General features: G+C 49.4%; 1 protein-coding gene across 5 annotated transcripts in view; it reads left to right on the top strand.

Annotated features, from left to right (window-relative positions):
• The first annotated feature begins 9,261 nt into the window (after positions 1–9,261).
• The window catches only part of RNF152 (ring finger protein 152), an 80,223-nt gene continuing 75,947 nt past the window's right edge, over positions 9,262–13,537 (top strand). Inside the window, exons 1-2 of one of the 5 annotated variants that reach the window (XM_059894028.1) lie at positions 9,262–9,356; positions 10,494–10,617. The gene's annotated coding sequence lies outside the window, so the exon portion shown is untranslated. Of the gene's footprint in view, positions 9,361–9,417; positions 9,488–10,493; positions 10,618–13,537 lie in introns of those variants that run through there. The other 4 variants (XM_059894029.1, XM_059894030.1, XM_059894031.1 and 1 more) reach the window with 4 other exon arrangements.

Here is a 13,537-nt window from a genome sequence, read left to right as displayed (position 1 = left end):
GCATAGTAAGAACCCTTTTCTACAAGCCTTCCAGCCGACTTCCTCTGTGTCTCATTGTCCAGAATTTCGTCACATGCTCATCCTCAAACCACCAGAGAGAGAAATGGCACCACCACGAGTGACCACAGGACTAGGCAGGATGGTCAAAGTCCCATGCAGTGGGGTGGACGCTGTAACAAAAGAAGGGGGATGTGCCCCGTGGAAGAAGAGCACAACAGACCTCCAACAGGTCACAGTCAAGCCTTGAGAAGCAGGATCCTGGGCAACTTACCTAAACATCTCTGAGCCTCAATTTCCACCACTGTGAACTGAGGATAACAACGCCCGCCTGGGGGGCTGGGAGGATTAACTAAGATAGTGTTTGCAAAGCACCTAGTATAGTGATTATACACACTATTGTATTGATCATTATCTCATTACTGATACACGCATTAAACGCTTCAGAAATGGTAGCTGTCATGACTATTTTTCTTCTCCCAGGAGTGTGAATGCACAATTGCTGGGCTATCTTCTTCTTCTTTTCTTTTTTTTGGTTGCACTGCGAGGAGGCTTGCAGGATCTTAGTTCCCTGACCAGGAAATGAACCTGGGCCCCCAGCAGTGGCAGCGTGGAGTCCTAACCGCCAGGGAATTCCCTGGGCTGTCTTCTTGGGAATTCCCTGGACTATCTTCTTTAGCTTACCTAATGCAGGTAAACACTCAGGAAATAAATGGCACTTGGATAGTCCACCATGGGCTGTGGAGTCCAATTCTGTGAGTCCTAGGGTGTATTAGTTTATTAGGGCTGCCAAAACAAAGTGCCACAAACTGGGGGACTTAAACAACAGAAATTTATTGTGTCACAGTTCTGGAGGCTAGAAGTCTGAGATCAAAGTGTGTCCCTGTGTCTTCACATCATCTTCTGTACATGTCTGTGTCTAAATTTCCCATTCTTATAAGAGCCAGAGTCATACTGAGTTAGGGACCACTTTAATAAGAAAGTGTAATTTCCACTCATTTTAACTTGATTACCTCTGCAAAGACCCTACTCCAAACACTGTCACATTCTGAGGTACTGGAAGTTAAGACTTCAATGTACAAATTTTGAGGGGACACATTTCAACCCATAATATACAGTAAGAATTGCGATGGGGATCTATTTTCCTGAAGAGCACAGGGTGAGAATTCTCAGGTCAGGTCGGAACTCTTCACCCCACCCACAGCCATCCCCCTCCCAAACTCTTTATTTTAAATGGATTTGGAAATAACCCTAAATCCCACTCTGGCTAAGCTGGAGTAACGGGGTTGTAACAGATTTGTGAAGTAAAAACGTAGAAAAGATCCCCTGACAGGGGTTGTAGGGAGCATGAATCTGGAATGGACAAAAGAAATGCCTGTTTGGTCATTTTGAACATTTATTAAGCCCTGGCTGTGTGCAGGGTATGGGCTCTCTATTCTGCATGATGCTGTGGGGCGTGCTGTATGCCAGGGTGGAAAAAATGAGTAAACAAAAGTTCTGGTCTCTGGGGACCTACTGATGATGTAGATATGTGAGAAGCTATCAATGATGTAAAGCAGAAGACAGGAAGTGCTAAATAAAAGAACAACCAATGGGTCCTAAGAGTGCATGTTGCCGAACGCAAGTTCATGTGCCGGATGCAGAGTGAGGCCAAAAAAACCGAAACATCTGAGTCTGGATCAGAGAAAGGTTTACTGCAGGGCTGAGCAAGGAGAACGGGTGGCTCATGCTCAAAAACCCTGAACTCCCTGATGGTACTGGGGGGAGAAGTTCTTTTTTTTTTTTTTTTTTTTTAAATTTTATTTATTTATTTATTTTTGGCTGTGTTGGGTCTTCGTTTCTGTGCGAGGGCTTTCTCTAGTTGCGGCAAGTGGGGGCCACTCTTCATCGCGGTGCGCGGGCCTCTCACTGTTGGGCCCTCTCTTGTTGCCGAGCACAGGCTCCAGACGCGCAGGCTCAGTAATTGTGGCTCACGGGCCCAGTTGCTCCGCGGCATGTGGGATCTTCCCAGACCAGGGCTCGAACCCGTGTTCCCTGCATTGGCAGGCAGACTCTCAACCACTGCGCCACCAGGGAAGCCCGGGAGAAGTTTTTATAGGCAAAATTTGGGGTGAGGGCTGCAGGGTGTGTGACTTTGCTCTGTCTGATTGGTTGGTGGGCAGGGAACAGGGTGGTGTTTCAGGAATCCTGTGCTCAGCCTGGAAATTACCATCCTCCACCTGGGTGAGGGCCTTAGTTCCTGCAGAAGAGATCAGAGATATTGTTATGTATATTCCTTGAGGAGGCACCAGGACCCTGCCCCATCTCTGAACTATTGTTTCTTGATTGTTCCTCCTTTGTTTCTGCATTCCTTCCCCTCTCTGATTAGCAACTGTTTGAATCTGCTCTTTGGAGCTCTGGAAGGTGTAGGAAGGTGAATGAAGCCTATTTACTACTAACAGGAAATGGGGGACAAAGAAAGGATTTGTACCTGGAGGGCTTCACAGGGTTTCACGCACAGATGGTAAAAATGAATCTGGTTGGAGAAATTTGAGTAAGCTTTGAAGGGACGGAGGGTCAGGGTGAGAGGCAGTGATGTAAATACCCTTGGAAACTTTGAAAGCACTGAATCTTTGGGGATTACAATGATAAACATAGGTCATGTAACTGCACAAATAAATGGCGAGGGTAAGGATAAGAAAGAGTGGATCTGCTTGAAATCTTGGGGGACACTTGGGGCCCTGCAGGATTGTGAGCCACAGTGAGGCTTAGAAGCCACTTGCTAACCCTGAGCTACAATTGAGGAAGCTTGGAAGAGACAGATGCCTTTAAACCAAATCAAACGGAATTGTCTTGATCCTGGTTGATGGGAGGAGTCTTGGTGCAGAGATTCACGGGAGGTGCTTTGGGTTCTATAGACCTGGGTCAAGTTTACATTCACCATTTACTGGTCATGTTAAGTTGGGCAAAGTGCTTAAATTGTCTAGGCATCAGCGTCCTCATCTGTAAAGTGGAGACGTTCACACTGCTGCTAACGTTCTTTTAAGGATGAGTGGAAAATGGTCAGCGACACCAGCTGCACACAGGCTCAATAACCGTTCACTGACAAAAAAGGGAATATAGGTATTTACTGATTTTGGACTTGATTGATGTCCTGTAGTTCCCTTGCCCTGTGGCAGAATAATCTGTGCTCTTTAAAACAGACGAATATGTGACCTTGTCAAACTGCTGTGGACCCTGTGAAGCGGGGGAGGTGTCAGAAGAGAGTGAAGGAGAAGGTTTAGGATCTGGTAGGGGGTCCTTTACTCCAGGACCACCCCACCCCCCCAGCACACTCCACCCACTGGGAAGAGAGGGAAGTAACAGCAGAGGAAATACATTAAAGCCGGAAGAGGTAGGAAGTATGTGAAGAACTTTGGCATCATCCTTCACTGACCTCTGAAAGGTCTGACCTCTGGGGGATGTCAAGGGTGCCATCTCTCCTGACCACTAGAGGGTGCTCTGACTTGATCCTCTGGATCCAGAAGCACAGAAACAGATGTTTGGTTCCTTTGAGTTTGAATGATTAGGGCAGGAGGTGGCTGAGAACAGAGACAGTGGGAAGAAGAGGGTGGGCGAAGCCAGGTCTGGACCTGGAGCAGGTATGGGGTGCCAGGTCAACTTGGGTAAGATGAAGGCTAGGGATGGAGCACAGAAGAATGGATCCTGGAGAGTCTGGAGGCAGCTTTGGGGACCCACAGGACAAGGCCTTGGATCCAGACCTGGGTCTCGACAAATGGTGATAGAACATCCTCATTCTTTTTCCCTTTTTTCTCAAAGCTGCACTTTTGCCCTAACTGGCAGCCGGAGCCAAGTGAGGGGAGGGGCCAACTGGATGCTGGGAACCTGACAGCTGATGGAAAGAAAAGACAGGGAAGGCAGTAGGAATGGCATGGGTGATAGAAGGTGGAGGTGCTGTGGAGGGAGAGAGGATAGGACAGAAGATGGAGGTGACACACAAGGGCGTAAGAAAGGAGCTACGCTTTCCAATCCTTTCCTGGCTGATCAGCTGTGGCCACTCCAACCCATTAGTCAGCGAGAACAGTGTCTCATATTGATTGTACAAGGAAGAGAGTTCAGTTTATAACGATTTCCTTCCGCCAAGCTTATAGCAAAGACACTAGCACCTTACTGGTGGGAGCGAGGATCTCACTCAACCCCAAACTGTACGAATGTGATGAGAAAGCAGCAGATACCTGCTGCTGAGGAGGGTGTCCGGAGGACCATGGCGTCACACTGTAAGCTGACACTCAGCCAGGACGCACCAAAAAGGCCATCTTGCTTATGGTCACCATCCAAATTGATTGGTGGACACCTATGCCTATAGCTGTTGACTGTCATCCCTGCTTGTGGCCACATAATTCTAACCAACAGTTCGGGAATGTGTATTGTACGTCTTTAATAAGATGAGGTTAAGAAAAAAGATGGCTTTGTTCAACCCATCGCCACTTTTAGAAAAGCAATCTGGATATGGTTCCTATGAAATCCTTTGGAGTTTCCAGAATACTTCAGTTATTTTGTTCCAGATGAGGCTTCATTGTCCATAGATAGTACCTGGTTCTAAATAGGTAAGAGATTAGACACTGTTTCAAATATAGTAGCTCTCTCACTTAGAGAACACCTTACTGGAATAATTAGTCTGTTGAGATTGGTTTATGTAAGGCCCCCAAATAAAAACCAGTCTTGAAATGTGCACTATCTTTAGCAATCATTAACAGTAAACTATCTTAGACTATATGTACTTGAAGACTGTTTTTTTACACTTTTAAAAAGACTATGTGTACTTTAAGGTGGCAAAAATCACATAAGGGAAAAGTAAATTTGCAAATTGAGAAAGAAAAACTCACTCTTCCTCCTGGTTGTTTCTCCTTTACTTTCACATATACTTCACTTCTGACACTTCTGGTCACCAAATGTGTGGGTTTTTTCCCCAAGGTAAGTAATTCTCTGTGACACCAGCTGGGCGGCCTTATGATTTAACTCAGATCTGACACTGGAGAACTGGAGTTACCTGGAGATAACGTCAGATCCCAAAGGTGAGGGATTCAGTCCTAGAAGACTGCACACCCCCCAACTTCAGACGACACTCACAAGTCCAGATTGTCCCCTGTGCTTCTGACCAGTCAGCTGTAAATCAGAGATTCCCTCCTTAGGTTTGATTAATTTGCTAGAGCAGCTCACAGAACTCAGGGACACCGTTTACTTACTGTTTACCAGTTTACTATAAAAGGGTACAGTAAAGGGTACAACTGAACATCCAGATGGAAGACGTGCACAGGGCGAGGTGTGTGGGAAGGGGCGAGGAGCGTCCACCCCTCTGCAGGCCACCCCTCTCCAGCACCCCCACGTGCTCACCAATTGGAAGCTCTCTGAACCCTGTACTTTTGGGATTTTTATGGAGGATTCATCACATAGACATGATCGATCCGTAATTGCACTTCTAGCCTCTCTCCCCTCTTTGGGGGAATATGGGGTGGGGCTGAAAATTCCAAGCTTCTGATCTTGGTCTTTCTGGTGACCAGCCCCCAACCAGGAGCCCACCCAGGGTGACCTCATTAGAACAAAAGACATTTCTATCACCTTGATGTCAGGAACCAGCATCAAAGACCAAATATTAGAATAAAATATGCTCCTAGTGTACTTCTCACTTAGAAAATGACAAGGGTTTAAGGAGCTCTGTGCCAGGAACTGGGGGCTTGGACCAATATATACTTTTTCCTATTATTTCATACAAATCTATTTGGTTTAAACACCTATTAGGAAGGATGATAATGTGTTTGGTTAAATATGCCTCTTTGGGTTATCTACAGCACATGAAAGCTGTCTAAATGTGGCTCCTACTTCAATGTTTTAAAGCAGCTTTATTTAGGTATAATTTATGTACCATAAAATCCACTTGTTTTAAGTGTACGACTATCACCATAGTTCAGTTTCAAGGTGCAATTTTAATATGTAAAACTCAAACATGGTAAACAGAAAACTCACGCTCATTATTGGGCTGGATTAAGATCTTTAGGGGTCTTAAGCACCCGGCAGGGTTTGCTTGTTTCCCTGTCCTAATTCTCCTCTGTCTCTGCCTCTCTCCTGTATTTCCTCCTTCTCTCCCTCCCTCTTAGCCTCTTAGGTGCTCAGGGAACAAGTTGAAATATAATCTTCTCTGCCCTCAAAGATCAAGAAGACAGTCATGAAAAGTGATAACAAAAGATTATCACATTGTTTTGTGGAAGTGTCATCCTGATAGAAGGGCAGTCCTGGGAATCATGGGGTCACATTTATCTCAGCCCCACCCCGTGTTCTAGGAGATTTAAGGGTTCAGCTCAATAAACATTTATGGGATACCTATGCTTGATGCTGTGGGTACAAAGATGAATAAGATCTCATCCCTGCCTGGATTTAAGCAGTTTTCATTCAACCTCAAGTGACTAAGCATCAATAAATGTTACTGGTCTGACTAACCTTGTAACCCAATCCCAGTATCTCGACTCAGCCCAGGGCAGTGGAGTGGGGATATTAGAGCCCGCCCCCTCACACACACATCCTGTCTGATGGCAGGAAGTCTCTCCCTCTTCAGCTCTCCCCTCAAAAGGCACCTTCTCAGGGGGCCCTCCCTGGCCACCAAACTAAAATTTCAGCTTCCATCCAATACAAAGTCTTCACAACCCCCCTCCCTGCTTGATTTTCCCCTCTTCCCTTCCCTTTCCCTCCCCAGCACACAGTTTCTTTCACTTATTTATTATCTTGTGTATTCCCGGCTTCCTCCACTAGAATGTAAAGTTCTGTGAGGGTAGGGATGTGGGTCTGTTTCCTTCTCTGTCCTAAATCTAGGGCCATGTTCCAGGTACAGAGTCCACACTCAAGGAGTCTTTGTTGAATGAACTAAAGACTATCTGATCCTATCTTACTCCCCAGTGCCGGGGGCCCCATCCTGATAACCCTGGTTCTTCAAGACCTGGGGTGCTGCCTTGGTCTCGTCTCCCTCCCTCCCACACATGGGCACAGCGCCTCAGTCTGGAGCGTGATGCCTTCCTGAAGCTTTGACCATGCTGCCTGCCAGCGTGCGCTTCTGAACACTGCCTGCTCTTAACTGCCTTGATCCTGGAAGTGTCTCCCTGGAGAATCCTTTTCGACATATAGCCTGTGCCTCTCCAGACTCAAACCGTGGCTGCCTGCCCTGGCGCTGGCCCCCAACTAATCTTAAGAACTGCCTATCCCGGTCTGCCCCAGTAAATTAACCTTCTCTGTGTGACAGCTTTACAAGACTGGACAGAAGGCAGAACCCCCATGATGCAGTGTGAATTAAAATACCAGTCAGGGGGAATGAATGACTAAGGGTGTTAGAGTTTACCCAACACCATGCTGAATGCTTGACTCCTCCTAAAGAATTGTTTGGAAAGCAGCTGAAAAAGATTTTAAACATTTTGTAATAATTAGCGATCCCTGAAAGTAGCTTCCTCAACGTAGTCTTTAAAGTCACTCTTGTATAATAATATTTCTAGGCTAAACTTTTTTAGTAAAAGCTTGGTGTGTTGTAACTCATCATCCTATTCAAAGCTCCTGGTCAACATCAGCGTTTCCAATACTCTTATTAGCTTCTCATTAAAACAACAACAACAACAAGGAAAAGAATTTTTTTTTGGCTCCTGAAGTTGAGCCTGAAAATAAGACTCCTGAAGTTTTCTACTCCAAGAATATATGTCTACTTTTAAAACAGACATATCGCTTTCATTCCTGCCAGGTGTACAATAGAGGATATAACTTCAGGGAACAAAAGGACATGGGTCAGCCAGGTGAACATTTTAATTGGGCTCCTAGAGAAGCCTGATACCCATCAAGCTTTATGTTTCTTGGTGACTGATTTCTGTATGTGCTGAGTGACCGCACATTTGGGAACACTATTAACAGGTTTTTATTTGAGGACAAGAAAGGTCCGTTGAGTACACTTTGAATTTTAGTAGGTCACATAGCGTGGTTCATAGGGCTTCCGTCTCATAATCTTGGCAGAAGCGTTTACATGAGCTATCGGGAGAGGTTAGAATGGGAGTTCTTTTCTCGTGGACAAGACAGTAGGGACATAAAGACAGCTCCATTCCAGCAGCCCGGAAAGGCTGCCCGCTCTGCTGGATGACTAGGGACCGCTCAGTTGAACCCTGGTGCTGGAGATCCAGGAAAATTGGCAGGCTTCACTTTACTAGAGTCATAGAACAGACTTTTGTGTTTCCATTCTGCAAAGAAATCCTTTAAAAAGGCAACAGAGAGCACGGACACCATCCTCTACCAGCGACCTCCCTCCTCCATTCTCCTATTTTGCAGTTAACACAAGAGCCACGCCTAGATTTTCTTGGAGGAACTAGACATTCTAAGCATGTCCCTAAGGTAGGAGTTCGGTTTCAAGGTGGAGAATAGGGTGGGCTCCGAGGTCCCGGGGATTCGCACTGCCATGTAACCCTCAGGACTGGCCCCTCCCTGTCCCTGCTCCCTGCACCCCATCCTAGGGAACCAGGTGGTGGGGTGTCATTCAGGCTTCTTTGGACGCATCCTCCCCTCCGCCAAAGCAGGACCCCGCCCTGCCTGGACCACATGAACTCTTAGGGGCAGCCAGAAAGTACCAGCGGTGACGCGGACCCAGGGCAGTTTCTGGAAACGTGACGATCTCGACTCCCCCCTCGCTCGGTCCCCAGGTCCCGAGCTGCAGACTGGTGCCCGCCGGCCTCTGCCCCTGCCTCAGCCCCGCACTCCTGCCGGCTGAGCTCGGCCTCCTTTCACACCTGATTCCAGCTCGGGTCCCACTCGCGCACCGTGGAGGGGACAACGTCGAGGTCCCGGCCGAGGTCGGGCACTTGGAGGCAAGGCCGAGGGAGCGCGCGGGGGAGGGTGGGCGGCTCCTCAGCCCGTGGGTGGTTTGCGATTCAGGACGGACAGACAGAAGTCCTGGACCAGCGGGGAGGTGGGAGGGAAGGGGGGTGGGAGGTGGAGCCGCCGGGGAGGGGCGGTGCCGCGGGGAGCGGAGCCCGGCCTCTCGCCCCCACCCCTTTCGGTGCCCGAGTCTGGGCGGTGACACAAAAAGCTCCCGCTCCGAGCCGAGCGCCTGGCGGCGGTGTTCGACTGGGAGCGCGGAGGGCGGCCGGGCAGGTGGGGCGCCTCCCGAGGGTCCGAGCAGGGAGCTGGGGCTGCGGGCGCCGCCGCCGCCGCGCTCCCCGCGCCCGCCCCGCAGCCCTCGGCGCGCGTCTGGCCGAGCGGGTGGCGGGCGCGCCGGGACCCCCCGGCGATGCTGCTGCAGCCGCCGCCGCCGCCGCCGCCGCCGCCGCTTCTGTAGGGAGCGCCGGAGCCCGCCGCGGAGACAGGTCGGTGAGTTTCGGTTTCTCGGCTCTGTCCCTCCTGGGTCGCAGGCGGGAGAGGAGCGCGAAGGGATGTCTGCGCCCCCGCGGCGGCCGCGCCCGGAGCTAGGGAAGCTGGAAAGGGGAGGTGCCGCCTGGTGGGTGGAGGGGGCACCTTTTGGACTGTGGAGGAGGGTGGCGGGGCCGCAGGGGTCGCGGGGAGCGGGGCCCGGGGCGCGGCGAGGCAGCCCCGGGGCGCGAGGGAGGGGGTCCCTGGAGTTGCGTCTCTCGCGAACGCCGGCGGAGCTGCGCCCGCGGCTGGGGCTCGGGAGCGGCGCTGTCGGCGGCTCCGCCGAGTCCTCGGATGCCCTCTGGAGCTCCTGTCCGAGGGAGCCGGTCTCGTGCCCGCGCCGCGCGCGCCCCCCGGGATGGGCCCCTGGCAGGGCCTCTGTCGAGCGCTTCCCCCTCCCCCTCCCCGGAAGTTGTCTCTGCGGTCCCCGGGCCCCTCCGGGGAGGAGAGGGCTTAGTGGAGGGCCAGATGTTGGGGGTCTTTTGTGCGCACCCACGCGTCCGGGGCGCTCGCTCCTGGGAGGGCAGCGGCAGCACAAAGCAGGCTGGACTCGTGGGACGCTGCTCCGGAGGCGGCGGTCCCCAGTCCCGCCTAGGCTGGGGGCAGCGCCGCAAGGTTTTGGAGAGAGTAGAGAAATCGGCAAAACGGAGTGACCGGGACTTGATGAGGTGGCGGACAGGGGCGTCGGAAAGAAGGATGCTCGCGGACGCAGCGCTGCTGTGTCTCTCCGGGCGCCCCGCGTTCCCACATAACCCGGTTTACCTAGGGTATTTCGCCTGTGCTCCACGGTGCTATGCTGTGCCTTCTCGTTTTTCTTTCTGTCTGAGGGATTACCGTCGCCAGTGGAGGCTCCACAACCAGAGGATAACTTAGGGGCGGGGGAGACTGCGGAGGAGTCGGGGAGGTGGTGATTTGTCCCGTGGAGACGATTAGGAAGCGTTACGCCCCTCAGCGGCCCGCCAGCCCGCCACACCTCCGCCGCCTTCCTCCACTTCCCCGAGCGCACGCGCTCCGCCACCGCCGCGCTGCCCGGGAGGTCGTTTGGGTTTCTTCGCTGCGCGTATCTAACCCTCACTGCATGTATTTCACTGCAGGCTGAACAAAGCTCGGGCTCAGTTGTGCTGCCTGCTTGTCAGCCTCTTGCCTCCCAAACGCGTACCATTTCCACTTGATGTCATCACGCAGAAGGGGGTGAAAGGGACTCGGTGACAGACTCAGGTAACCACCGATCATCTGGGGAGCCTCCTGGGTGTCTCTGGGTCATTTAGGTCAACGGGCGTTTGCAGGGGGGCTGTTTGGGTGGTTTCTGCATCACACCATGCATTCCTATCTGTGTGGAGAAGGGGCTGCTGAAACTCCTGATTCAAAGAAAGAAATTGCAAATGACTTGAAACCTTCCTTGTGAAGAAGTCATTGAGGGCAGGCTGCGTTTGGGGTTGTATAAATTCCACCTGGTTCCCTTTGAGGGGAATTTTGATATAATCCACACATAGGCAGTTGTATCTGAATGTGGGGTTTGGATATGTGTCTGCTTTCTTATCTGTAGTAATACATTTTGGCTTTAGTCTGTAGGTGGGATACTATTTGTCGAAAAGGTATTGGTCAAATGTCCTAATTGTTCACCTTCTTATGAAACACTGTCTCTCCCCCCCTCTCTTTATTGTAATAGTGTTCACAGTATCAGGAGGGACGTGCAGAAGTAAGTTACTGGGAGGCGGGAGGGAGGACAGTTGGGGGAGCAGAAAATGGAGCTTCAGTTAAGCTTCCATTTATATAGCCATGAACCATTAGGCCCTCGGTCTGCATTTTATCTTTAGGTGTTGGTTCTTTTCCAAAAACTCTGGCCCATTATTCTTTTCTTTCCAAGGATAGTTCTGTTTTGATGGCAACCTAACCAGGTCTGGGGTTATCTTGATAAAGCTCAGTGAAAGCCTAACCTTCAGGTGGATCAGGACACCTGGTGTTGGTGTTGTCTCCTAGAGGACAGAGTCATGGTGTCCTACACGAGAAGCAGGGAAGAAGAATGTGTATGGACATAGACTCAAGTTTTATTTTGCAGGAAGAAGGGATGGCTGAGGACCAGAGGCCAGCGTGCTGTCTCTTGCACTATAGCAACAGCATGGTATCCGGGGCAGATTCTCCCTTCACCATTTTTTTCCCCAAATCCCTTAAAAAATAAAATTTAAAAACTTGAAAGATTTGTCATTCCCCTTTAGGGTAGTTTTGTTTGGAAACGTGACTTTTAACAAAACATCAGTGATGCTGGCATTTATTCTTCGACTCAGAGCATTCAAGTATCACTAGGAAAAGCAGATGAGTTATCAACCTGTCCCAGCTGAAACAAAGACCAGTGCTTTGGAAAGATCAGCTTTGTAGTGGGGCTAAGGTAGAGGTATTTTGACAAGTGGTTTTTATGTCAGCAATAATGCATGGTGTGTGCTGTGTTCCTGCAAGAGGGGAAGCCACGTGATGGGATAATAGGGAGTGTAATAATGCAATAGAAACAAAGGGTGTGTGTGTGTGTATGTTTTAAATAGAAAAAATAAATACCTCACTCACAAAATTCCACATGGGAAAACAGCTGCCTGCACATGTAAATGCACGTCCAAGAACAAAGATAGCCGTAGCGCAGGGCTAGCTTTCAATGTGGTTTTCAATTGTGTCTAGTAATAAATCCTAATCAAGTGTTGTATTGATGTTTAATTTGTTCTTTTAGGTGGATGCTCCCCACTCCCAGATGTCGGCAGTAGTGTGTTTTAGTTTTAGGTTGAAGGAGCCCTAGAGGTGATGAAACCGACTTTTTCCGCCAGAGCTGAGTCCTTTCTACAGTGTTCATTTAATTCATTTGGCAGATGTTTATGGAGCACCTGATAGACACTGGGTTCTCTGATAGCTGCCAAAGGGTGGGCTGGGGCGGGGTGTGGAGACACAAAGGCGAACCACCTTCCGAGAGCTTCTGGGGTGATGGAGAAATGAAGACCTGACTAATTAGGTGCAGTGGATGCTAGAGAGAGAGGAACAAAGAGGGGGTATTGGACTTCTGAGGAGGCAGCTTATGATCATCCCGCCTCTACTTGAATGCCTCTTTCATTAGGGTGCTCACTGCTTCACAAATGTCTGGACCTGTTGTCAGAAGGTGACCTTTTCTTCATAGTCTTTAAACTCCGCTGCTGAATTCCACATGAATGGGTAGATTTCACCGTTGTTGAGAGGTTATTCTGTTTTCATTCCTTATTCTCTCAGAGTTGTTTAGACCTGTCTATCCTGTTGGCGCCCTCTACATTTCAATGCATTATTCAGGCCCTGCTGCACTTGAATTTTGAAATAAATTCTGCTTTTCTGAATTAGAAAACAGATGGGAGGGGGACGTCTGCAGATTTCTCTCTTTTTTAAGCAGTGATGTATCAGCAAGATAGGTTAGGTTATACTGCCGTAACAAATAACCTCCGGGTCTCAGTGGCCCGGTTTCTTTCTTTCCCACACTGTGTGTCCAACACGGTCAGCAGGTGGGCCCTGCTCATCTTAGTCATGCAACGACCCAAATTGGTGGGGGTGTGATCTTGACGTGTGATCAAGGTCACAAGATCACTACAGCATGGGAGAGGAAGCTCCAGAGGATCTTGCTCCAAAATGACATGATCTGACCCGGAAGTGACTTATGTTGCTTCACTAGACTAGTCCTATGACCCCATTTAACCACAATCTGATATTTCTTGTACTGAAAAAGGGAAAACCGGATATAGGTGAGTAGCACTAATGACCTTCCACAAGTGATGTGGCCTAGTGTGTTCCTAAGGGGTCTAGCTTAGCGCATTGAGTGTTATACGAGTATGGATTGAATGAACAAATGATACGTCTCTTAAAGAATCTTGTCCTACTCCAACCTGTTCGTTACTAATATGTTGGTATTATATTTGCTAATATGACCGCACACCTGTCATCAAATAAAAAATGATAATTATTTTCTCTTTTTGCCTGTTTTGAGTAGTTCTTTGTTCTGAAGTGATAGGCCAGGAGATGTTTCCAAGGCTGGTTCTAGGAGGTTCTGTGCTTAGCATTATATAATAGAGAGGTGTTGATTACACACTTCCTCTCCCTCACTGTCTGCCTCTTGTCTAAGACTTCCTGAGTTTGAGCA

The sequence above is a fragment of the Balaenoptera ricei genome, chromosome 14, assembly GCF_028023285.1.
Source record: "Balaenoptera ricei isolate mBalRic1 chromosome 14, mBalRic1.hap2, whole genome shotgun sequence".
NCBI classification, from domain to species: Eukaryota; Metazoa; Chordata; class Mammalia; order Artiodactyla; family Balaenopteridae; genus Balaenoptera; species Balaenoptera ricei.
The sequence above is the reverse complement of the archived record's forward strand: the minus strand, read 5'-3'. Positions and strand labels throughout refer to the sequence as shown.